The following is a 26,998-nucleotide window of genomic DNA, read 5'->3' as shown; positions in this document are numbered from 1 at the left end:
TGCTTGCATCTTCGCTTGCTAAAAATCTATTGATATGGATCCTCATCCTCTTGCTAATATTTTTAAAAAATCCAATTATGATGAACCAATTGCTAGTGAGTTTAGTGCACTAGATTATCTTTATGAGGTTTTGCTTGAAATTCGTGAATCTAAAGATTGTGATGAAGTGCTTTATGAAGTGATTCACGATAGATCTTTGAATAAAAAGCATGATTGCAATGATGTTATTATAAACTCTATTAACGTCAATTGTGCTAATAATATGCAAAACCCTAAGCTTGGGGATGTTAGTTTTGCTATGACTACTATTTGTTGCAATGATCATGATTGGGGTGATTCTTCTTTTGATCTTGAAAATTTATTTAAGCCCCATGATGAATATGAGATTGATAATACTGTTTGCAATATTATTGAAAGTGGGTTTGGAAGAGTGTCAACTTTAGATCCCACATATTTGGAGAATGTTCAATCCTATGAATTTTTTGATAAAAGTGGGTTTGGAGAGGTCATGACTTTAGTTAATGTTAATCCCACTATTTTGGAAGAGTGTCAACTTTGCATGCATGTGGATCGTGTTGAAAATATTTTATGTGATAGCTATTTTGTTGAATTTTCTTATGATCCCACATGTAATTATTATGAGAGAGGAAAATATGATTGTATAAATTTTCATGTTACTAAATTATCTCTCATTATGTTGAGATTGCTATTGTTTCTTTCCGCTTCCTTGCATATGCTAGTTTTTGCTTGCTATGATAATTTGTTTGCCTATAAGATGCTGATGCATAGGAAGTATGTTAGACTTAGATGTGTTTGTCACATGTTTCATGATGCTCTTTTTGTGCTTCAATTCTTTTCTTTAATGTGAGCATCATTTAAATTATCAATGCCTAGCTAGGGGCGTTAAACGATAACGCTTGTTGGGAGGCAACCCAATTTTATTTTTGTTCTTTACTTTTTGTTCCAGTTTAGTAATAAATAATTTATCTACCCTCTGTTATGATTGTGTTTTTATGCTTTAATTAGTGTTTGTTCCAAGTAAAGCTTTTAGGATCTTCTTGGGTGATTGTTGTTTGATCTTGCTGTTAAAAACAGAAAGAATGCGCTCATGAAAATAATTTTTGTTTTTTACCAGAGAGCGATAAAATAACAATTCCAACTGCAGTAGATCAATATAGAAATTGTCCTGGTCTTACTAATTTTTCAGAATTTTTGGAGTTCCCGAAGTATTTGAAGTAGTCAGATTGCTAGAGACTGTTCTGTTTTTGACACATTCTGTTTTTCGTGTGGTGTTTGCTTATTTTGATGCATCTATGGCTAGTATGGGGGGGGAGGGTATGAACCATAGAGAAGTTGGAATACAGTAAGTTTAGCAACAATATAAATAAAGAATGAGTTAATTATAGTACCTTAAAGTGGTGGTTTATTTTCTTACACTAACAGAGCTCATGAGATTTTCTGTTGAGTTTTGTGTTGTGAAGTTTTAAAGTTTTTGGATAAAGATTTGATGGATTTTGGAACAAGGAGTGCCAAGAGCCTAAGCTTGGGGATGCCCAAGGCACCCCAAGGTAAAATTCAAGGACAACCAAAAGCCTAAGCTTGGGGATGCCCGGAAGGCATCCCCTCTTTCGTCTTCGTCTATCGGTAACTTTACTTGAGGCTATATTTTTATTCACCACATGATATGTGTTTTGCTTGGAGCGTATTGTATGATTTGAGTCTTTGATTTTTAGTTTACCACAATCATCCTTGCTATACACACCTTTTGGGAGAGACACACATGAATAAGAATTTATTAGAATACTCTATGTGCTTCACTTATATCTTGTGAGCTAGATAATTTTGCTCTAGTGCTTCACTTATATCTTTTTAGAGCACGGTGGTGGTTTTATTTTATAGAAATTATTGATCTCTCATGCTTCAATTATATTATTTTGAGAGTCTTTTAGAACATCATGGTAATTTGCTTTGGTTATAAAACTAGTCCTAATATGATGGGCATCCAAGAAGGGTATAATAAAAAAACTTCCATATAAAGTGCGTTGAATGCTATGAGAAATTTGATACTTGATGATTGTTTTGGGCCATGAGGATGGTGATATTAGAGTCATGCTAGTGAATTAATTGTGAATTTGAGAAATACTTGTGTTGAGGTTGGCAAGTCCCGTAGCATGCATGTATGGTAACCGTTGTGTAACAAATTTGAAGCATGAGGTATTTTTAATTGTCTTCCTTATGAGTGACGGTCGGGGACGAGCGACGGTCTTTTCCTACCAATCAATCTCCCTAGGAGGATGCGCGTAGTGCTTGGTTTTTGATGACTTGTAGATTTTTGCAATAAGTATGTGATTTCTTTATGACTAATGTTGAGTCCATGGATTATACGCACTCTCACCCTTCCACCATTGCTAGCCTCTCTAGTACCGCGCAACTTTCGCCGGTACCATAAACCCACCATTTACCTTACTCAAAACAGCCACCATACCTACCTATTATGGCATTTCCATAGCCATTCCGAGACATATTGTCATGCAATTTTCCACCGTTCCGTTTATTATGACACGATCCATCATTGTCATATTGCCTTGCATGATCATGCAGTTGACATCGTATTTGTGGCAAAGCCACCGTTTATAATTTTTTTCATACATGTCACTCTTGATTCATTGCACATCCCGGTACACCGCCGGTGTTGGAAATATGCCCTAGAGGCAATAATAAATTGATTATTATTATATTTCCTTGTTCATGATAATCGTTTATTATCCATGCTAGAATTGTATTGATAGGAAACTCAGATACATGTGTGGATACATAGACAACACCATGTCCCTAGTAAGCCTCTAGTTGACTAGCTCGTTAATCAATAGATGGTTACGGTTTCCTGACCATGGACATTGGATGTCGTTGATAACGGGATCACATCATTAGGAGAATGATGTGATGGACAAGACCCAATCCTAAGCCTAGCACAAGATCATGTAGTTCGTATGCTAAAGCTTTTCTAATGTCAAGTATCATTTCCTTAGACCATGAGATTGTGCAACTCCCGGATACCATAGGAGTGCTTTGGGTGTGCCAAACGTCACAACGTAACTGGGTGGCTATAAAGGTACACTACGGGTATCTCTGAAAGTGTCTGTTGGGTTGGCACGAATCGAGATTGGGATTTTGTCACTCCGTGTAAACGGAGAGGTATCTCTGGGCCCACTCGGTAGGACATCATCATAATGTGCACAATGTGACCAAGGGGTTGATCACGGGATGATGTGTTACGGAACGAGTAAAGAGACTTGCCGGTAACGAGATTGAACAAGGTATCGGTATACCGACGATCGAATCTCGGGCAAGTACCATACCGCTAGACAAAGGGAATTGTATACGGGATCGATTGAGTCCTTGACATCGTGGTTCATCCGATGAGATCATCGTGGAACATGTGGGAGCCAACATGGGTATCCAGATCCCGCTGTTGGTTATTGACCGGAGAACATCTCGGTCATGTCTGCATGTCTCCCGAACCCGTAGGGTCTACACACTTAAGGTTCGATGACGCTAGGGTTATAAAGGAAGTTTGTATGTGGTTACCGAATGTTGTTCGGAGTCCCAGATGAGATCCCGGACGTCACGAGGAGTTCCGGAATGGTCTGGAGGTAAAGATTTATATATAGGAAGTCCTGTTTCGGCCATCGGGACAAGTTTCGGGGTCATCGGTATTGTACCGGGACCACCGGAAGGGTCCCGGGGGCCCACCGGGTGGGGCCACCTGCCCCAGGGGCCACATGGGCTGTAGGGGGTGCGCCTTGGCCTACATGGGCCAAGGGCACCATCCCCTAGAGGCCCATGCGCCAAGATATATGAAAAAGGGGAGAGTCCTAAAGGGGGAAGGCACCTCCGAGGTGCCTTGGGGAGGATGGACTCCTCCCCTCCTCTTAGCTGCACCCCTTCCTTGGAGGAAGGGGCAAGGCTGCGCCTCCCCCCTCTCCCCTGCCCCTATATATAGTGGAGGGGAGGGAGGGCATCCATACCTGAGCCCCTGGCGCCTCCCTCCCTCCCGTGACACCTCCTCCTCTCCCGTAGGTGCTTGGCGAAGCCCTGCAGGATTGCCACGCTCCTCCATCACCACCACGCCGTTGTGCTGCTGCTGGATGGAGTCTTCCTCAACCTCTCCCTCTCTCCTTGCTGGATCAAGGCGTGGGAGACATCGTCGAGCTGTACGTGTGTTGAACGCGGAGGTGCCGTCCGTTCGGCACTAGGATCATCGGTGATCTGAATCACGACGAGTACGACTCCATCAACCCCGTTCACTTGAACGCTTCCGCTTAGCGATCTACAAGGGTATGTAGATGCACTCTCTTTCTACTCGTTGCTGGTCTCTCCATAGATAGATCTTGGTGATTCGTAGGAAATTTTTTGAATTTCTGCTACGTTCCCCAACAGCCGGAGGCACGCATATAGAGTCATATTTTGTTCTAAGTATCGAGTTGTAATCTTCGAGTTGTAAATAAATAGAAGTGTGATGATTATCATTATTAAAGCATTGTCCCATGCGAGGAACAAAAAAGAGAAATGCCAAATAAAAAAGGAAGGCCCAAAAAAATGAGAGAAAATGAGAGAAGGGACAATGCTACTATCTTTTTTCCACACTTGTGCTTCAAAGTAGCACCATGATCTTCATGATAGAGAGTCTCTTATTTTTCCACTTTCATATACTAGTGGGAAATTTTCATTATAGAATTTGGCTTGTATATTCCAACAATGGGCTTCCTCAAATGCCCTAGGTCTTCGTGAGCAAGCAAGTTGGATGCACACCCACTTAGTTTCTCTTGTTGAGCTTTCATACATTTATAGCTCTACTACATTCGTTGCATGTCAATCCCTACTCACTGACATTGCCATCTATTGATGGGCATCTCCATATCCCATTGATACGCCTAGTTGATGTGAGACCATCTTCCTCCCTTTTGCTCCACAACCACCATTCTATTCCACCTATAGTGCTATGTCCATGGCTCGCGTTCATGTATTGCATGAAAGTTAAAAAAGTTTGAGATTACTAAAGTATGAAACAATTGCTTGGCTTGTCATCGGGGTTGTGCATGATTTGAGTATTTTGTGTGACGAAGAAGGAGCATGACCAAACTATATGATTTTGTAGGGTGAACTTTCTTTGGCCATGTTATTTTGAGAAGACATAATTACTTTGTTAGTATGCTTGAAGTATTATTATTTTTATGTCAATATTAAACTTTTGTCTTCAATCTTTCGGATCTGAACATTAATTCCATAATAAAAAAATACATTGATAAATATGTTAGGTAGCATTCCACATCAAAAATTCTGTTTTTATCATTTACATACTCGAGGACGAGCATGAATGAAGCTTGGGGATGCTTGATACGTCTCCAACGTATCTATAATTTTTGATTGTTTCATGCTATTATATTATCTATTTTGGATGTTTAATGGGCTTTAATATGCTCTTTTATATTATTTTTGGGACCAACCTATTAGCCGGAGGTGAAGGAAATATGCCCTAGAGGCAATAATAAAGTTATTATTTATTTCCTTATATCATGATAAATATTTACTATTCATGCTAGAATTGTATTAACCGGAAACATAATACATGTGTGAATACATAGACAAACAGAGTGTCACTAGTATGCCTCTACTTGACTAGCTCGTTGATCAAAGATGGTTATGTTTCCTAGCCATAGACATGAGTTGTCATTTGATTAACAGGATCACATCATTAGGAGAATGATGTGATTGACTTGACCCATTGCGTTAGCTTAGCACTCGATCATTTAGCATGTTGCTATTGCTTTCTTCATGACTTATACATGTTCCTATGACTATGAGATTATGCAACTCCTGTTTATCGGAGGAACGCTTTGTGTGCTACCAAACGTCACAACGTAACTGGGTGATTATAAAGGTGCTCTACAGGTGTCTCCGAAGGTACTTGTTGGGTTGGCGTATTTTGAGATTAGGATTTGTCACTCCGATTGTCAGAGAGGTATCTCTGGGCCCTCTCGGTAATGCACATCACTTAAGCCTTGCAAGCATTGCAACTAATGAGTTAGTTGCGGGATGATGTATTACAGAATGAGTAAAGAGACTTTCCGGTAACGAGATTGAACTAGGTATTGAGATACCGACGATCGAATCTCGGGCAAGTAACATACCTATGACAAAGGGAACAACGTATGTTGTTATGCGGTCTGACCGATAAAGATCTTCGTAGAATATGTGGGAGCCAATATGAGCATCCAGGTTCCACTATTGGTTATTGACCGGAGACGTGTCTCGGTCATGTCTACATATTTCTCGAACCCGTAGGGTCCGCACACTTAAAGTTTCGATGACGGTTATATTATGAGTTTATGAGTTTTGATGTACCGAAGGTTGTTCGAAGTCCCGGATGTGATCACGGCATGACGAGGAGTCTCAAAATGGTCGAGACATGAAGATTGATATATTGGAAGCCTATATTTGGATATCGGAAGTGTTCCGGGTGAAATCGGGATTTTACTGGAGTACTGAGGGGTTACCGGAACCCCCCCCCCCCTGGGGGGGCTTAATGGGCCATAGTGGGCCTTTGTGGAGAACAGGAGAGGCGACCAGGGCAGGGCTGCTGGAAATATGCCCTAGAAGCAATGATAAAAGCATTATTATTATATTTCCTTGTTCATGATAATTGTCTTTATTCATGCTATAATTGTGTTATCCGGAAATCGTAATACATGTGTGAATAATAGACACCAACATGTCCCTAGTAAGCCTCTAGTTGACTAGCTCATTGATCAACAGATAGTCATGGTTTCCTGACTATGGACATTGGATGTCATTGATAACAAGATCACATCATTAGGAGAATGATGTGATGGACAAGACCCAATCCTAAACATAGCACAAAGATCGTATAGTTCGTTTGCTAGAGTTTTCCAATGTCAAGTATCCTTTCCTTAGACCATGAGATCATGTAACTCCTGAATACCGTAGGAGTTCTTTGGGTATACCAAACGTCACAACGTAACTGGGTGACTATAAAGGTATACTACGGGTATCTCCGAAAGTGTCTGTTGGGTTGACATGGATCAAGACTGGGATTTGCCACTCTGTATGACGGAGAGGTATCACTGGGCCCACTCGGTAATACATCATCATAATGAGCTCAAAGTGACCAAGTGTCTGGTCACGGGATCATGCGTTACGGTACGAGTAAAGTGACTTGCCGGTAACGAGATTGAACGAGGTATTGGGATACCGACGATCGGATCTCGGGCAAGTAACATACCGATTGACGAAGGGAATTGTATACGGGGTTGCTTGAATCCTCGACATCGTGGTTCATCCGATGAGATCATCGAGGAGCATGTGGGAGCCAACATGGGTATCCAGATCCCGCTGTTGGTTATTGACTGGAGAACGATCTCGGTCATGTCTACATGTCTCCCGAACCCGTAGGGTCTACACACTTAAGTTTCGGTGACGCTAGGGTTGTAGGGATATGTATATGCAGTAACTCGAATGTTGTTCGGAGTCCCAGATGAGATCCTGGACGTCACGAGGAGTTCCGGAATGGTCCGGAGGTAAAGAATTATATATAGGAAGTGCTATTTCGGGCATCGGGACAAGTTTCGGGGTCACCGGTATTGTACCGGGACCACTGGAAGGGTCCCGGGGGTCCACCAGGTGGGGCCACCTGTCCCGGGGGGCCACATGGGCTGTAGGGGGTGCGCCTTGGCCTACATGGGCCAAGGGCACCAGCCCCAAGAGGCCCATGCGCCTAGGGTTTCAAGGAGGGAAGAGTCCTAGGAGGGGAAGGCACCTCCTAGGTGCCTTGGGGAGAAGGGATTCCTCCCCTGGGCCGCACCCCCCTAGGAGATTAGATCTCCTAGGGCTGGCGCCCCCCCCCTTGGCCCTCCTATATATAGTGGGGGAGATGGAGGACTTCTTACCTTGACCTTTGGTGCCTCCCTCTCCCTCTCCAACACCTCCTCCTCCTCCATAGTGCTTGGCGAAGCCCTGCTGGAGTACTGCAGCTCCATCATCACCACGCCATCGTGCTGCTGCTGGAGCCATCTCCCCCAACCTCTCCTTCCCCCTTGCTGGATCAAGAAGGAGGAGACGTGGTTGTTCCGTACGTGTGTTGAACGCGGAGGTGCCGTCCGTTCGGTGCTAGGATCTTCGGTGATTCGAATCACGTCGAGTACGACTCCCTCATCCCCGTTCTTTGAACGCTTCCGCTCGCGATCTACAAGGTACGTAAATGCATCTAATCACTCGTTGCTAGATGAACTCCTAGATGGATCTTGGTGAAACCCTAGGAAATTTTTTGTTTTCTGCAACGTTCCCCAACAGTGGCATCATGAGCTAGGTCTATGCGTAGTTCTCTTGCACGAGTAGAACACAATTTGTTGTGGGCGTTGATGTTGTCAACTTTCTTGCCGCTACTAGTCTTATCTTGCTTCAACGATATTGTGGGATGAAGCGGCCCAGACCAACCTTACACGTACGCTTACGTGAGACCGGTTCCACCGACTAACATGCACAAGTTGCATAAGGTGGCTGGCGGGTGTCTGTCTCTCCTACTTTAGTTGGAGCGGATTCGATGAAAAGGGTCCTTATGAAGGGTAAATAGAAGTTGACAAATCACGTTGTGGCTTTCACGTAGGTAAGAAAATGTTCTTGCTAGAACCCTACTTCAGCCACGTAAAACTTGCAACAACAATTAGAGGACGTCTAACTTGTTTTTGCAGCAAGTGCTTTGTGATATGATATGGCCAAAGTTGTGATGAATGATGAATGATCTATATGTAATGTATGAGATGTTCATGCTATTGTAATAGGAATCACGACTTGCATGTCGATGAGTATGACAACCGGCAGGAGCCATAGGAGTTGTCTATATTTTTTGTATGACCTGTGTGTCATTGAGAAACGCCATGTAAATTGCTGTACTTTATTGCTAAACGCGTTAGCCATAGTAGTAGAAGTAATAGTTGGCGAGCAACTTCATGGAGACACAATGATGGAGATCATGATGATGGAGATCATGGTGTCATGCCGGTGACAAGATGATCATGGAGCCCCAAGATGGAGATCAAAGGAGCTATGTGATATTGGCCATATCATGTCACTATTATTATTTGATTGCATGTGATGTTTATCATGTTTTTCATCTTGTTTACTTAGAACGACGGTAGTAAATAAGATGATCCCTCATAATAATTTCAAGAAAGTGTTCCCCCTAACTGTGCACCGTTGCGACAGTTCGTTGTTTCGAAGCACCACGTGATGATCGGGTGTGATAGATTCTAATGTTCACATACAACGGGTGTAAGACAGATTTACACATGCAAACACTTAGGTTGACTTGACGAGCCTAGCATGTGTACATACATGGCCTCGAAACACAGAAGACCGAAAGGTCGAGCATGAGTCATATAGAAGATACGATCAACATGAAGATGTTCACCAACGTTGACTAGTCCGTCTCACGCGATGATTGGACACGGCCTAGTTAACTCGGATCATGTTATACTTAGATGATAGGAGGGATATCTATCTAAGTGGGAGTTCATTGAATAATTTGATTAGATGAACTTAATTATCATGAACTTAGTCTAAAATCTTTACAATATGTCTTGTAGATCAAATGGCCAACGTAGTCCTCAACTTCAACGCGTTCCTAGAGAAAACCAAGCTGAAAGACGATGGCAGCAACTACACGGACTGGGTCCGGAACCTGAGGATCATCCTCATAGCTGCCAAGAAAGATTATGTCCTACAAGCACCGCTAGGTGATGCACCTGTTCTCCCTGCAGAACAAGACGTTATGAACGCTTGGCAGGCTCGTACCGATGACTACTCCCTTGTTCAGTGCGGCATGCTTTACAGCTTAGAGCCGGGGCTCCAAAAGCGTTTTGAGAGACATGGAGCATATGAGATGTTCGAAGAGCTGAAAATGGTTTTTCAAGCTCATGCCCGGGTCGAGAGATATGAAGTCTCTGACAAATTCTTCAGCTGTAAGATGGAGGAAAATAGTTCTGTCAGTGAGCACATACTTACTATGTCTGGGTTACATAACCGCTTGACTTAGCTGGGAGTTAATCTCCCGGATGACGCGGTCATTCACAGAATCCTCCAGTCGCTTCCACCAAGCTACAAGAGCTTTGTGATGAACTTCAATATGCAGGGGATGGAAAAGACCATTCCTGAAGTATTTGCTATGCTGAAATCAGCAGAGGTAGAAGTCAAGAAGGAACATCAAGTGTTGATGGTCAATAAAACCACTAAGTTCAAGAAGGGCAAGGGTAAAAAGAACTTCAAGAAGGACGGCAAGGGAGTTGCCGCGCCCGGCAAGCAAGCTGCCGGGAAGAAGCCAAAGAATGGACCCAAGCCCGAGACTGAGTGCTTTTATTGCAAGGAAAGTGGTCACTGGAAGCGGAACTGCCCCAAATACTTAGCGGACAAGAAGGCCGGCAAAACGAAAGGTATATGTGATATACATGTAATTGATGTGTACCTTACCAGTACTCGTAGTAGCTCCTGGGTATTTGATACCGGTGCAGTTGCTCACATTTGTAACTCAAAGCAGGAGCTTCGGAATAAGCGGAGACTGGCGAAGGACGAGGTGACGATGCGCGTCGGGAATGGTTCCAAGGTCGATGTGATCGCCGTCGGCACGCTACCTCTACATTTACCTTCGGGATTAGTTTTAAACCTTAATAATTGTTATTTAGTGCCAGCTTTGAGCATGAACATTGTATCGGGATCTCGTTTAATTCGAGATGGCTACTCATTTAAATCCAAGAATAATGGTTGTTCTATTTATATGAGAGATATGTTTTATGGTCATGCTCCGATGGTAAATGGTTTATTCTTAATGAATCTCGAGCGTAATGCTACACATGTTCATAGTGTGAGTACCAAAAGATGTAAGATTGATAATGATAGTCCCACATACTTGTGGCACTGCCGCCTTGGTCACATAAGTGTCAAACGCATGAAGAAGCTCCATGCTGATGGACTTTTAGAGTCTCTTGATTACGAATCATTTGACACGTGCGAACCATGCCTCATGGGTAAAATGACCAAGACTCCATTCTCAGGAACAATGGAGCGAGCAACCAACTTATTGGAAATCATACATACTGATGTGTGCGGTCCAATGAGTGTTGAGGCTCGCGGTGGCTATCGTTATGTTCTCACCCTCACTGATGACTTGAGTAGATATGGGTATGTCTACTTAATGAAACACAAGTCTGAGACCTTTGAAAAATTCAAAGAATTTCAGAATGAGGTTGAGAATCAACGTGACAGGAAAATCAAGTTCCTGCGATCAGATCGTGGAGGAGAATACTTGAGTCACGAGTTTGGTACACACTTAAAAAAATGTGGAATAGTTTCACAACTCACGCCGCCTGGAACACCTCAGCGTAATGGTGTGTTCGAACGTCGTAATCGCACTCTATTAGATATGGTGTGATCTATGATGTCTCTTACCGATTTACCGCTATCTTTTTGGGGCTATGCTTTAGAGACTGCTGCATTCACTTTAAATAGGGCTCCATCGAAATCCGTTGAGACGACACCGTTTGAATTGTGGTTTGGGAAGAAACCTAAGCTGTCGTTTCTAAAAGTTTGGGGATGCGATGCTTATGTCAGGAAATTTCAACCTGAAAAGCTCGATCCCAAATCGGAAAAATGCGTCTTCATAGGATGCCCTAAAGAAACTATTGGGTATACCTTCTACCTCAGATCCGAAGGCAAGATCTTTGTTGCCAAGAATGGATCCTTTCTAGAGAAGGAGTTTCTCTCGAAAGAAGTAAGTGGGAGGAAGGTAGAACTTGATGAAGTATTACCTCTTGAACCTGAAAAAGGCGCAACTCAAGAAAATGTTCCTGAGGTGCCTGCACCGACTAGAGAGGAAGTTATTGACGATGATCAAGATACTTCTGATCAAGCTCCTACTGAAATTCTAAGGTCCACAAGGACACGTTCCGCACCAGAGTGGTACGGCAACCCTGTCTTGGAAATCATGTTGTTAGACAACGGCGAACCTTCGAACTATGAAGAAGCGATGGCGGGCCCGAATTCCGACAAATGGCTAGAAGCCATGAAATCCGAGATAGGATCCATGTATGAAAACGAAGTATGGAATTTGACTGACTTGCCCGTTGAGCGGCGAGCCATAGAAAATAAATGGATCTTTAAGAAGAAGACATACGCGGAAGGTAATGTGACCATCTATAAAGCTCGCCTTGTCGCTAAGGGTTATCGACAAGTTCAAGGGGTTGACTACAATGAGACTTTCTCACCGGTAGCGAAGCTGAATCCCGTCCGAATCATGTTAGCAATTGCCGCATTTTATGATTATGAAATATGGCAGATGGACGTCAAAACGGCATTCCTTAATGGTTTCCTTAAGGAAGAATTGTATATGATGCAGCCGGAAGGTTTTGTCGATCCTAAGAATGCTGACAAGGTGTGCAAGCTCCATCGCTCGATTTATGGGCTGGTGCAAGCATCTCGGAGTTGGAACATTCGCTTTGATGAGATGATCAAAGCATTTGGGTTTACGCAGACTTATGGAGAAGCCTGCGTTTACAAGAAAGTGAGTGGGAGCTCTGTAGCATTTCTCATATTATATGTAGATGACATACTTTTGATGGGAAATGATATAGAACTCTTGGACAACATTAAGGCCTACTTGAATAAAAGTTTTTCAATGAAGGACCTTGGAGAAGCTGCTTATATATTAGGCATCAAGATCTACAGAGATAGATCAAGACGCCTCATAGGTCTTTCACAAAGCACATACCTTGATAAGATATTGAAGAAGTTCAATATGGATCAGTCTAAGAAGGGGTTCTTGCCTGTGTTGCAAGGTGTGAAATTGAGCTCAGCTCAATGTCCGACCACGGCAGAAGATATAGAAGAGATGAGTGTCATCCCCTATGCCTCAGCCATAGGTTCTATTATGTATGCCATGCTGTGTACCAGACCTGATGTAAACCTTGCCGTAAGTTTGGTAGGAAGGTACCAAAGTAATCCCGGCAAGGAACACTGGACAGCGGTCAAGAATATCCTGAAGTACCTGAAAAGGACTAAGGAAATGTTTCTCGTTTATGGAGGTGACGAAGAGCTCGTCGTAAAAGGTTACGTCGACGCTAGCTTCGACACAGATCTGGATGACTCTAAGTCACAAACCGGATACATGTATATTTTGAATGGTGGGGCAGTAAGCTGGTGCAGTTGCAAGCAGAGCGTCGTGGCGGGATCTACATGTGAAGCGGAGTACATGGCAGCCTCGGAGGCAGCACATGAAGCAATTTGGGTGAAGGAGTTCATCACCGACTTAGGAGTCATACCCAATGTGTCGGGGCCGATCAAGCTCTTCTGTGACAACACTGGAGCTATTGCTCTTGCCAAGGAGCCCATGTTTCACAAGAAGACAAGGCACATCAAGCGTCGCTTCAACTTCATTCGTGAAAATGTTCAAGATGGAGACATAGAGATTTTTAAAGTACATACGGACCTCAATGTAGCGGATCCGTTGACTAAACCTCTCCCTAGAGCAAAACATGATCAACACCAGAATTCCATGGGTGTTCGATTCATCACAATGTAACTAGATTATTGACTCTAGTGCAAGTGGGAGACTTTTGGAAATATGCCCTAGAGGCAATGATAAAAGCATTATTATTATATTTCCTTGTTCATGATAATTGTCTTTATTCATGCTATAATTGTGTTATCCGGAAATCGTAATACATGTGTGAATAATAGACACCAACATGTCCCTAGTAAGCCTCTAGTTGACTAGCTCGTTGATCAACATATAGTCATGGTTTCCTGACTATGGACATTGGATGTCATTGATAACGAGATCACATCATTAGGAGAATGATGTGATGGACAAGACTCAATCCTAAACATAGCACAAAGATCGTATAGTTCGTTTGCTAGAGTTTTCCAATGTCAAGTATCCTTTCCTTAGACCATGAGATCATGTAACTCCCGGATATCGTAGGAGTGCTTTGGGTATACCAAACATCACAACATAACTGGGTGACTATAAAGGTATACTACGGGTATCTCCGAAAGTGTCTGTTGGGTTGACATGGATCAAGACTGGGATTTGTCACTCCGTATGACGGAGAGGTAACTGGGCCCACTCGGTAATACATCATCATAATGAGCTCAAAGTGACCAAGTGTCTGGTCACGGGATCATGCGTTACGGTACGAGTAAAGTGACTTGCCGGTAACGAGATTGAACGAGGTATTGGGATACCGATGATCGAATCTCGGGCAAGTAACATACCGATTGACGAAGGGAATTGTATACAGGGTTGCTTGAATCCTCGACATCGTGGTTCATCCGATGAGATCATCGAGGAGCATGTGGGAGCCAACATGGGTATCCAGATCCCGCTGTTGGTTATTGACCGGAGAACGATCTCGGTCATGTCTACATGTCTCCCGAACCCGTAGGGTCTACACACTTAAGGTTCGGTGACGCTAGGGTTGTAGGGATATGTATATGTAGTAACCCGAATGTTGTTCGGAGTCCCGGATGAGATCCCGGACGTCACGAGGAGTTCTGGAATGGTCTGGAGGTAAAGAATTATATATAGGAAGTGCTATTTCGGGCATCGGGACAAGTTTCGGGGTCATCGGTATTGTACCGGGACCACCGGAAGGGTCCCGGGGGTCCACCAGGTGGGGCCACCTGTCCCGGGGGGCCACATGGGATGTAGGGGGTGCGCCTTGGCCTACATGGGCCAAGGGCACCAGCCCCAAGAGGCCCATGCGCCTAGGGTTTCAAGGAGGGAAGAGTCCTAGGAGGGGAAGGCACCTCCTAGGTGCCTTGGGGAGGAGGGATTCCTCCCCTTGGCCGCACCCCCCTAGGAGATTAGATCTCCTAGGGCCGGCGCCCCCCCTTGGCCCTCCTATATATAGTGGGGGAGATGGAGGACTTCTTACCTTGACCTTTGGTGCCTCCCTCTCCCTCTCCAACACCTCCTCCTCCTCCATAGTGCTTGGCGAAGCCCTGCCGGAGTACTGCAGCTCCATCATCACCACGCCGTCGTGCTGCTACTGGAGCCATCTCCCTCAACCTCTCCTTCCCCCTTGCTGGATCAAGAAGGAGGAGACGTGGCTGTTCCGTACGTGTGTTGAACGCGGAGGTGCCGTCCGTTCGGTGCTAGGATCTTCGGTGATTCGAATCACGTCGAGTACGACTCCCTCATCCCCGTTCTTTGAACACTTCCGTTCGCGATCTACAAGGTACGTAGATGCATCTAATCATTCGTTGCTAGATGAACTCCTAGATGGATCTTGGTGAAACCATAGGAAATTTTTTGTTTTCTGCAACGTTCCCCAACAAGGGCCGCGCCCCCTCCCCTAGTCCGAATAGGACAAGGAGAGGGGGGCGGCGCCCCCCTTTTCCTTCCTTTCTCCCTCCTCTTTCCCCCTCCACTCCTAATCCAACAAGGAAAAGGGTGGGAGTAGGACTCCTCCTGGAGCGCCCCTCCTAGCCGGCCACACCTCCCCCTTGCTCCTTTATATACGGGGCAGGGGGCATCCTAGAGACACAATAATTGATCGTTTGATCTTTTAGCCGTGTGTGGTGCCCCCCTCCACCATAGTCCACCTTGATAATACTGTAGCGGTGCTTAGGTGAAGCTCTGCGTCGGTAGAACATCATCATCGTCACCACACCGTCATGCTGACGAAACTCTCCCTCAACACTCGGCTGGATCGGAGTTCGAGGGATGTCATCGGGCTGAACATGTGCTGAACTCGGAGGTGCCGTGCGTTCGGTACTTGATTGGTCGGATCGTGAAGACGTACGACTACATCAACCGCGATGTGCTAACGCTTCCGCTTTAGGTCTACGAGGGTACGTGGACAACACTCTACCCTCTCATTGCTATGCATCACTATGATCTTGCGTGTGCGTAGGAATTTTTTTGCAATTACTACGTTCCCAAATAGTGGTATCAGAGCCAGGTTTTATGCGTTGATGTTATATGCACAAGTAGAACACAAGTGAGTTGTGGGCGATATAAGTCATACTGCTTACCAGCATGTCATACTTTGATTCAGCGGTATTGTTGGATGAAGCGGCCCGGACCGACATTACGTGTATGCTTACGCGAGACTGGTTATATCGACGTGTTTTGCACATAGGTGGCTGGCGGGTGTCAGTTTCTCCAACTTTAGTTGAACCGAGTGTGGCTACGTCCGGTCCTTGCGAAGGTTAAAACAGCACCAACTTGACAAACTAACGTTGCGGTTTTGATGCGTAGGTAAGAACGGTTCTTGCTCAGCCCGTAGCAGCCACGTAAAACTTGCAAGAACAAAGTAGAGGACGTCTAACTTGTTTTTGCAGGGCATGTTGTGATGTGATATGGACAAAGCATGATGCTAAATTTTATTGTATGAGATGATCATGTTTTGTAACCGAGTTATCGGCAACTGGCAGGAGCCATATGGTTGTCGCTTTATTGTATGCAATGCAATCGCCCTGTAATGCTTTACTTTATCACCAAGCGGTAGCGATAGTCGTAGAAGCATAAGATTGGCGAGACGACAACGATGCTACGATGGAGATCAAGGTGTCGGGCCGGTGATGGTGATCATTGAAAGAACATGCAGTGCCCCCATGTTTGGTTTTGGTAATTGATGACAATCTCTATGGACTAATGGTTGCCTTGAGTTATATTTGAAGTTTTTGTCCATAGGCTTTTCTTGGAGTACATGTGTTGGTTTTAAGGAGAGTTGGTGTCGACCAAGGTGCTATTCAAGGAATTATCCAAAGATTGGTCTTGTGAGAGGTTGATCAAGACTAAGTCAAAGAGTGAATCAAGTAGATCAACCCACAAAGCGTAGAAGATGTACCGAGAGGGATCAAGTGATCCCATGGTATGGTAAGCATTATCCATTACGCTTTGTGTACTAACCCATGGTCTTTGTGAGAGTTCTGTGTGGGGTTAGGTTGCCGTGTGCAAGTTTAAGTGATGCATCACGAAGAGATCAAGTGCTTGAATCTTGCCATCCATTGTGGTGACAATGGACTTGTGAAAATGTGCGGAAGAGTTGCTCGCCCATAGTGGAGTATGGGGGAGCAATCTACTAGTCTTCACCAAACCAACGCAATCAAGAAAGGTGGTCCAACTTGAGGGAGTCAAGATTGACATCATCTAGCTCAAGTGGACTATGTGCAAGACAAAGGTTTGCCCTTGATAGGTTTTCTATTTTACCGGTCTCATAGTGGTAGTTGGGAGACCGGGTTATAGGATCGATTGCCGTACTATCAAGGGGGGCTCTCGATGAGTAGCTTGATCATATCGTTTGTAGAGAGCTCAAACCATTGCATCCTTGCATCATCTTTATTGGTTCTTGTTTGGTTCTTCTCTTTGTGAGTTTTGGAGCTTATGGTCATCTTGTTGACAAGCTCGGGTTCATCGAAAACGGAGTTCACTTGCATCTTCTATGATGTTTTCGATGTTGGAGGTTTCACTCCTCTTTTTATTGGCATACCTCCCCTGTTTTGATGCCACTCGTCGTCTTGTATCCAACAAGCTTGAGTTTGCTCAATCCGGAGCTCATATGCAGAAGTTATGGTAGTTCTGGTTTTCCGTGGAGTTTACTTGCTTTTGTGGAAGTGGCATAAGGATGGCGCCAGCAGTAGTACCGCTGGGCTGGAGCGGCAGTATCGCTTATCGCCACAAGCGGTAGTACCGCTGTCCCACAGCGGTAGTACCGCCCATGGCCATAAGTGGTAGTACGGCTCCGGTTCCGCGCTGGTACCGCCTCGACTCGAGACGTGGTTTTCTCGTGTCGGGTTCGCGGCAGTAGGAGCGGTAGTACCGCTCATGTGCGGTAGTACCGCGGCTACCACCACCCCTAGTGCCACTCAATGGCCCTCCTCTCTGTTCCTTCTCCCTGTGCTCGTGGTAGGCGTTGTGCGCGGTCGCAGCGGTAGTACCGCCGGGCCGGAGCGGCAGTACTGCTTATCGCCACAAGCGGTAGTACCGCTGTCCCAAGCGGCAGTACCGCTGCGGCCAACGGTAGTACCGCTGGCTCAAGCGGTAGTGCCGCTCATACGGGTACCGATGACCGCCCCCAAGGGTTGCCAAAGTGTACGGATTCGGTGACCGCCCCAAGGGTTGCCATTTGTATGGGTTCGGTGTCCGCCCTCAAGGGTCCCTTAGTGGAATCACGACATCTTGCATTGTGCGAGGGCGTGAGGAGATTACGGTGGCCCTAGTGGCTTCTTGGGGAGCATTGTGCCTTCACACCGCTCCAAACGGAGATTAGCATCCGCAAGGGTGTGAACTTCGGGATACATCGTCATCTCTGCGTGCCTCGGTTATCTCTTACCCGAGCCCTTTACTTATGCACTTTACTTTGTGATAGCCATATTGTTCTTTGTCATATATCTTGCTATCACACAGTTGCTTATCTTGCTTAGCATAAGTTGTTGGTGCATATAGGTGAGCCTAGTTGTTTTATGTTTTGTGCTTGGAAAATTAACCGCTAGGTTTATTCCGCATTTGTTCAAGCCTAAACCGTAATTATTTTAAAATGCCTATTCACCCCCCCTCTAGGCGACATCCACGATCTTTCAATCATGACGGTGCTTCGGAGATGGAGATCACAAGCACGAGATGATGATGGCCATATCATATCACTTATATTGATTGCATGTGATGTTTATCTTTTATGCATCTTGTCTTGCTTTGATTGACGGTAGCATTATAAGATGATCTCTCACTAAATTTCAAGATAAAAGTGTTCTCCCTTAGTATGCACCGTTGCCAAAGTTCCTCATGCCCAGACACCACGTGATGATCGGGTGCGATAAGCTCTACGTCCATCTACAACGGGTGCAAGCCAGTTTTGCACACGCAGAATACTCAGGTTAAACTTAACAAGCCTAGCATATGTAGATATGGCCTCGGAACACTGAGACCGAAAGGTCGAGCGTGAATCATATAGTAGATATGATCAACATAGTGATGTTCACCATTGAAAGCTACTCCATTTCACGTGATGATCGGTTATGGTTTAGTTGATTTGGATCACGTGATCACTTAGATGATTAGGGGGAGGTCTATCTAAGTGGGAGTTCTTAAGTATTATGATTAATTGAACTTTAATTTATCATGAACTTAGTCCTGGTAGTATTTGCATATCTATGTTGTAGATCAATTGCTCGCGTTTAGCTCCCATGTTTTATTTTTGATATGTTCCTAGAGAAAACTAAGTTGAAAGATGTTAGTAGCAATGATACGGATTGGATCCGTGATCTGAGGATTTTCCTCATTGCTGCACAGAAGAATTATGTCCTTGATGCACCACTAGGTGACAGACCTATTACAGGAGCAGATGCAGACGTTATGAACGTTTGGCTAGCTCAATATTATGACTACTTGATAATTTAGTGCACCATGCTTAAACGGCTTAGAATCGGGACTTCAAATACATTTTGAACGTCATGGACCATATGAGATGTTCCAGGAGTTGAAGTTAATATTTCAAGCAAATACCCGAGTTGAGAGATATGAAGTCTCCAACAAGTTCTATAGCTAAAAGATGGAGGAGAATAGCTCAAGCAGTGAGCATGTGCTCAGATTGTCTGGGTACTACAATTGCTTGAATCAAGTGGGAGTTAATCTTCCAGATAAAATAGTGATTGACAGAATTCTCTAGTCACAATCACCAAGTTAGTAGAACTTCGTGATGAATTATAGTATGCAAGGGATGCCGAAAACGATTCCCGAGCTTTTCATTATGATGAAATCGATGAAGGTAGAAATCAAGAAAGAGTATCAAGTGTTGATGATTGACAAAGACCACTAGTTTCAATAAAAGGGAAAAGGGAAGAAGGGGAACTTCAAGAAGAACGCAAGCAAGTTGCTGCTCAAGTGAAGAAGCCCAAGTCTGGACCTAAGCCTGAGACTAAGTGCTTCTACTGCAAAGGGACTAGTCACTGGAAGCGGAACTGCCCCAAGTATTTGGCGGATAAGATGGATGGCAAAGTGAACAAAGGTATATTTGATATACATGTTATTGATAAGTAATTTACTAGTGTTTATAGTAACCCCGCGGTATTTGATACTAGTTAAGTTGCTAAGAGTAGTAACTCAAAACGGGAGTTGCAGAATGAACAGAAACTAGTTAAGGGTGAAGTGACGATGTGTGTTGGAAGCAGTTCCAAGATTGATATGATCATCATCGCACACTCCATATACTTTCGGGATTAGTGTTGAACCTAAATAAATGTTATTTGGTGTTTGCGTTGAGCATGAATATGATTTGATCATATTTATTGCAATACGGTTATTCATTTAAGTTAGAGAACAATTGTTGTTCTGTTTACATGAATAAAACCTTCTATGGTCATACACACCAACGAAAATGGTCTGTTGGATCTCGATCGTAGTAATACACATATTCATAATATTGAAGCCAAAAGATGCAAAGTTAATAATGATAGTGCAACTTATTTGTGGCACTGCCGTTTATGTCATATTGGTGTAAAGCGCATGAAGAAACTCCATGTTGATGGGATTTTGGAATAACTTGATTTTGAATCACTTGATGCTTGCGAACCATGCCTTATGGGCAAGATGACTAAAACTCCGTTCTCCGGAACAATAGAGCAAGCAACTGACTTTTTGGAAATAATACATACTGATGTATGCGATCCGATGAGTGTTGAGGCTCGCGGTGGGTATCGTTATTTTTCTGACCTTCACAGATGATTTGAGAATATATGGGCATATCTACTTGAAGAAACGTAAGTCTGAAAGATTTGAAAAGTTCAAAGAATTTTAGAGTGAAGTGGAAAATCGTCGTAACAAGAAAATAAAGTTTCTATGATCTGATCGCATAGGCAAATATTTAGTTTCGAGTTTGGCCTTCAATTAAAACAATGTGGAATAGTTTCACAAAACTCATGCCACCTGGAACACCACAGCGTAATGGTGTGTCCGAACGTCGTAACCGTACTTTGTTAGATATGATGCTATCTATGATGTCTCTTACCGATTTACCACTATCATTTTGGGGTTATGCATTAGAGACAACTACATTCACGTTAAATAGGGCACCATCTAAATCCATTGAGACGACACCATATGAACTATGGTTTGGCAAGAAACCTAAGCTGTCGTTTCTTAAAGTTTGAGGTTACAATGCTTATGTGAAAAAGTTCCAACCTGATAAGCTCAAACCCAAATCGGAGTAGTGCGTCTTCATAGGATACCCAAAATAAAATGTTGGGTACACCTTCTATCACAGATCCGAAGGCAAGTTATTCATTGCTGAGAATGGATCCTTTCTAGAGAAGGAGTTTCTCTCGAAAGAAGTGAGTGGGAGGAAAGTAGAACTTGATGAGGTAACTGTACCTGCTCCCTTATTGGAAAGTAGTTCATCACAGAAATCTGTTCCTGTGACTACTACACCAATTAGTGAGGAAGCTAATGATGATGATCAAGTAACTTCAGATCAAGTTACTACCAAACCTCGTAGGTAAACCAGAGTGAGATCCGCACCAGAGTGGTACGGTAATCATGTTCTGGAGGTCATGTTACTTGACCACGACGAACCTACGAACTATGAGGAAGCGACGATGAGCCCAGATTCTGCGAAATGGCTTGAGGCCATGAAATCTGAGATGAGATCCATGTATGAGAACAAAGTATGGACTTTGATTGACTTGCCCATTGATCGGCGAAGCATTGAGATTAAATGGATCTTCAAGAGGAAGACGGACGCTGATAGTAGTGTTACTATCTACAAAGCTATAATTGTCGCGAAAAGGTTTTCGACAAGTTCAAGGTGTTGACTACGATGAGAATTTCTCACTCGTATCTATGCTTAAGTCTGTCCGAATCATGTTAGCAATTGCTGCATTTTATGAAATCTGGCAAATGGATAAACAAAACTGCATTCCTTAATGGATTTATTAAAGAAGAGTTGTATATGATGCAACCAGAAGGTTTTGTCAATCCTAAAGGTACTAACAAAATATGCAAGCTCCAGCGATCCATCTATGGACTGGTGCAAGCATCTCGAAATTGGAATATACGATTTGATAAGTTGATCAAAGCATATACTTTTATACAGACTTGCGGTGAAGCCTGTATTTACAAGAAAGTGAGTGGGAGCACTACATCATTTCTGATAAGTATATGTGAATGACATATTGTTGATCGGAGATAATGTAGAATTATTCAGCAAAGCATAAAGGAATGTTTGAAAAGAGTTTTTCAAAGAAAGACCTCGGTGAAGCTGCTTACATATTGAGCATCAAGATCTATAGAGATAGATCAAGACGCTTGATAAGGTTTTCAATGAGTACATACCTTGACAAGATTTTGAAGTAGTTCAAAATGGAACAGTCAAAAGGAGTTCTTGCCTGTGTTACAAGGTGTGAAGTTGAGTAAGACTCAAAACCCGACCACGGTAGAAGATAGAGAGAGAATGAAAGTCATTCCCTATGCCTCAGCCATAGGTTCTATAAAGTATACCATGTTGTGTACTAGACCTATTGTATACCCTGCCCCGAATTTGGCAAGGGAGTACAATAGTGATATAGGAGCAGATCACTGGACATTGGTCAAAATTATCCTTAGTGGAATAAGGATATGTTTCTCGATTATGGAGGTGACAAAAGGTTCGTCGTAAAGGGTTACGTCGATGCAAGTTTTGACACAGATCCAGATGACTCTAAGTCTCAATCTGGATACATATTGAAAGTGGGAACAATTAGCTAGAGTAGCTCCGTGCAGAGCATTGTTGACATAGAAATTTGCAAAATACGTACGGATCTGAATGTGGCAGACCCGTTGACTAAACTTCCCTCACAAGCAAAACATGATCACACCTTAGTACTCTTTGGGTATTAATCACATAGCGATGTGAACTAGATTATTGACTCTAGTAAACCCTTTGGGTGTTGGTCACATGACGATGTGAACTATGGGTCTTAATCACATGGTGATGTGAACTATTGATGTTAAATCACATGGCGATGTGAACTAGATTATTGACTCTAGTGCAAGTGGGAGACTGAAGGAAATATGCCCTAGAGGCAATAATAAAGTTGTTATTTATATTTCCTTATATCACGATAAATGTTTGTTATTCATGCTAGAATTGTATTAACCAGAAACTTAGTACATGTGTGAATACATAGACAAACAGAGTGTCACTAGTTTGCCTCTACTTGACTAGCTCGTTGATCAAAGATGGTTATGTTTCCTAACCATAGACATGAGTTGTCATTTGATTAACGGGATCACATCATTAGGAGAATGATGTGATTGACTTGACCCATTCCATTAGCTTAGCACTTGATCGTTTAGTTTGTTGCTATTGCTTTCTTCATGACTTATACATGTTCCTATGACTATGAGATTATGCAACTCCCGTTTACCGGAGGAACACTTTGTGTGCCACCAAACGTCACAACGTAACTGGGTGATTATAAAGGTGCTCTATAGGTGTCTCCGAAGGTACTTTTGGGTTGGCTTATTCGAGATTAGGATTTGTCACTCCGATTGTCGGAGAGGTATCTCTGGGCCCACTCGGTAATACACATCATTTAAGCCTTGCAAGAATTACAACTAATGAGTTAGTTGCGGGATGAGGTATTACGGAATGTGTAAAGAGACTTGCCGGTAACGAGATTGAACTAGGTATTGAGATACCGACCATCGAATCTCGGGCAAGTAACATACCGATGACAAAGGGAACGACGTATGTTGTTATGCGGTTTGACCGATAAAGATCTTCGTAGAATATGTGGGAGCCAATATGAGCATCCAGGTTCCGCTATTGGTTATTGACCGGAGACGTGTCTCGGTCATGTCTACATTGTTCTCGAACCCGTAGGGTCCGCACGCTTAAGGTTTCAATGACAGTTATATTATGAGTTTATGAGTTTTGATGTACCGATGGAGTTTGGAGTCCCGGATGAGATCGGGGACATCACGAGGAGTCTCGAAATGGTCGAGATGTAAAGATCGATATATTGGACGACTATATTCGGACTTCGGAAAGGTTCCGAGTGATTCGGTTATTTTTCGGAGTACAGGAGAGTTATGGGAATTCGCCGGGGAGTACATGGGCCTTATTGGGCCATACGGGAATAGAGGAGAGAGGCCAAAAGGAAGGAGGCGTGCGCCCCCCCTCTGGTCCGAATTGGACAAGGGGTGCAGCCCCCTTTTCCTTGTTCCTCTCCCCCTCTTTCCTTCTCTCCTACTCCAATAAGGGAAGGAGGAGTCCTAGTAGGACTCCCTCCTTGGCGCGCTCTCCTCCTAGGCCGGCCGCCTCCCCCCTTGCTCCTTTATATACGGGGGCAGGGGGGCACCCCATAGACACAACAATTGATCCCTTGGGTCTCTTAGTCGTGTGCGGTGCCCCCCTCCACCATAATCCTCGATAATATTGTAGCGGTGCTTAGGCGAAGCCCTGCGACGGTAGAACATCAAGATCGTCACCATGCTGTCGTGCTGACGGAACTCTTCCCCGATATTCTGCTGGATCAGAGTCCGGGGATCGTCATTGAGCTGAACGTGTGCTAGAACTCGGAGGTGCCATAGTTTCGGTGCTTGATCGGTCGGGTCGTGAAGAGGTACGACTACATCAACCGCGTTGTGCTAACGCTTCCGCTTACGGTCTAAGCGGGTACGTGGACAACACTCTCCCCTCTCGTTGCTATGCATCACCATGATCTTGCGTGTGCGTAGGAAATTTTTGAAATTACTACGTTCCCCAACAGTGGCATCCGAGCCAGGTTTTATGCGTTGATGTAATATGCACAAGTAGAACACAAGTGAGTTGTGGGCAATATAAGTCATACTGCTTACCAGCATGTCATACTTTGGTTCGGCGGTATTGTTGGATGAAGCGGCCCGGACCGACATTACGCGTACGCTTACGCGAGACTGGTTCTACCGACGTGCTTTGCACACAGGTGGCTGGCGGGTGTCAGTTTCTCCAACTTTGAACCAAGTGTGGCTACGCCCTATCCTTGCGAAGGTTAAAACAACACCAACCTGACAAACTATTGTTGTGGTTTTGATGTGTAGGTAAGAACGGTTCTTGCTCAACCCGTAGCAGCCACGTAAAACTTGCAACAACAAATAGAGGACGTCTAACTTGTTTTTGCAGGGCATGTTGTGATGTGATATGGTCAAGACGTGATGAGATATAAATTGTTGTATGAGATGATCATGTTTTGTTGAAGTTATCAGCAATTGGCAAAAGCCTTATGGTTATCTCTCTAATGCATAAGATGCAAGCACCAAATAATTTCTTTATTTATCGCTATGCGATAGCAATAGTTGCAAGAGCAATTGTTGGCGAGACAACCATGTGACGACACATTGATATAGATCAAGATGATGGAGATCATGGCGTCATGCCGGTGACGATGGAGATCATGACGATGCTTTGGAGACGGAGATCAAAGGCACAAGATGATGATGGCCATATCATGTCACATATTATGATTGCATGTGATGTTTATCTTTTATACATCTTATTTTGCTTAGTTCGGCGGTAGCTTTATAAGATAATCTCTCACTAAATTATCAAGGTATAAGTGTTCTCCCTGAGTATGCACCGTTGCGAAAGTTCTTCATGTTGAGACACCACGTGATGATCGGGTGTGATAGGCTCTAAGTTCAAATAAAACGGGTGCAAAACAGTTGCACACGCGGAATACTCAGGTTAAACTTGACGAGCCTAGCATATAACAGATATGGCCTCGGAACACGAAGACCGAAAGGTCGAGCGTGAATTATATAGTAGATATGATCAACATAGTGATGTTCACCATTTAAACTACTCCATCTCACGTGATGATCGGACATGGTTTAGTTGATATGGATCACGTGATCACTTAGAAGATTAGAGGGATGTCTGTCTAAGTGGGAGTTCTTAAGTAATATGATTAATTGAACTTTAATTTATCATGAACTTAGTCCTGGTAGTATTAGCATATCTATGTTGTAGATTAATAGCTCGCGATGTTGCTCCCAGTTTATTGTGTTCCTAGAGAAAAATTATGTTGAAAAATGTTAGTAGCAATGATGCGGATTGGATTCGTGATCTAAGGATTATCCTCATTGCTGCACAGAAGAATTATATCTTTGATGCACCACTAGGTGACAGACCTATTGCAGGAGTAGAGGCAGACATTATGAACGTTTGGCTAGCTCAATATGATGACTACTTGATAGTTTAGTGCACCATTCTTAACGGCTTAGAATCGGGACTTCAAAGATGTTTTGAATGTCATGGACCATATGAGATGTTCCAGGAGTTGAAATTAATATTTCAAGCAAATACCCGAGTTGAGAGATATGAAGTCTCCAACAAGTTCTATAGCTAAAAAGATGGAGGAGAATAGCTCAAGCAGTGAGCATGTGCTCAGATTCTCCGGATATTACAATCGCTTGAATCAAGTGGGAGTTAATCTTCCAGATAAGATAGTGATTGACAGAATTCTCTAGTAACCATCACCAAGTTAGTAGAACTTCGTGATGAACTATGATATGCAAGGGATAACGGAAACGATTCCCAAGCTCTTCGTAATGCTGAAATCCACGAAGGTAGAAATCAAGAAAAATATCAAGTGTTGATGGTAGACAAGACCACTAGTTTCAAGAAAAGGGCAAAGGGAAGAAGGGGAACTTCAAGAAGAACGACAAGCAAGTTGCTGCTCAAGTGAAGAAGCCCAAGTCTGGACCTAAGCCTGAAACTAAGTGCTTCTACTTCAAAGGGACTGGTCACTGGAAGCGGAACTGCCCCAAGTATTTGGCGGATAAGAAGGATGGCAAAGTGAACAAAGGTATATTTGATATACAGATTATTGATGTGTATTTTACTAGTGTTCGTAGCAGCCCCTCGGTATTTGATACTGGTTCAGTTGCTAAGAGTAGTAACTCGAAACG

The sequence above is a fragment of the Triticum aestivum genome, chromosome 6A, assembly GCF_018294505.1.
Source record: "Triticum aestivum cultivar Chinese Spring chromosome 6A, IWGSC CS RefSeq v2.1, whole genome shotgun sequence".
Classification (NCBI taxonomy): Eukaryota; Viridiplantae; Streptophyta; class Magnoliopsida; order Poales; family Poaceae; genus Triticum; species Triticum aestivum.
This window is presented reverse-complemented; position numbering follows the sequence as displayed.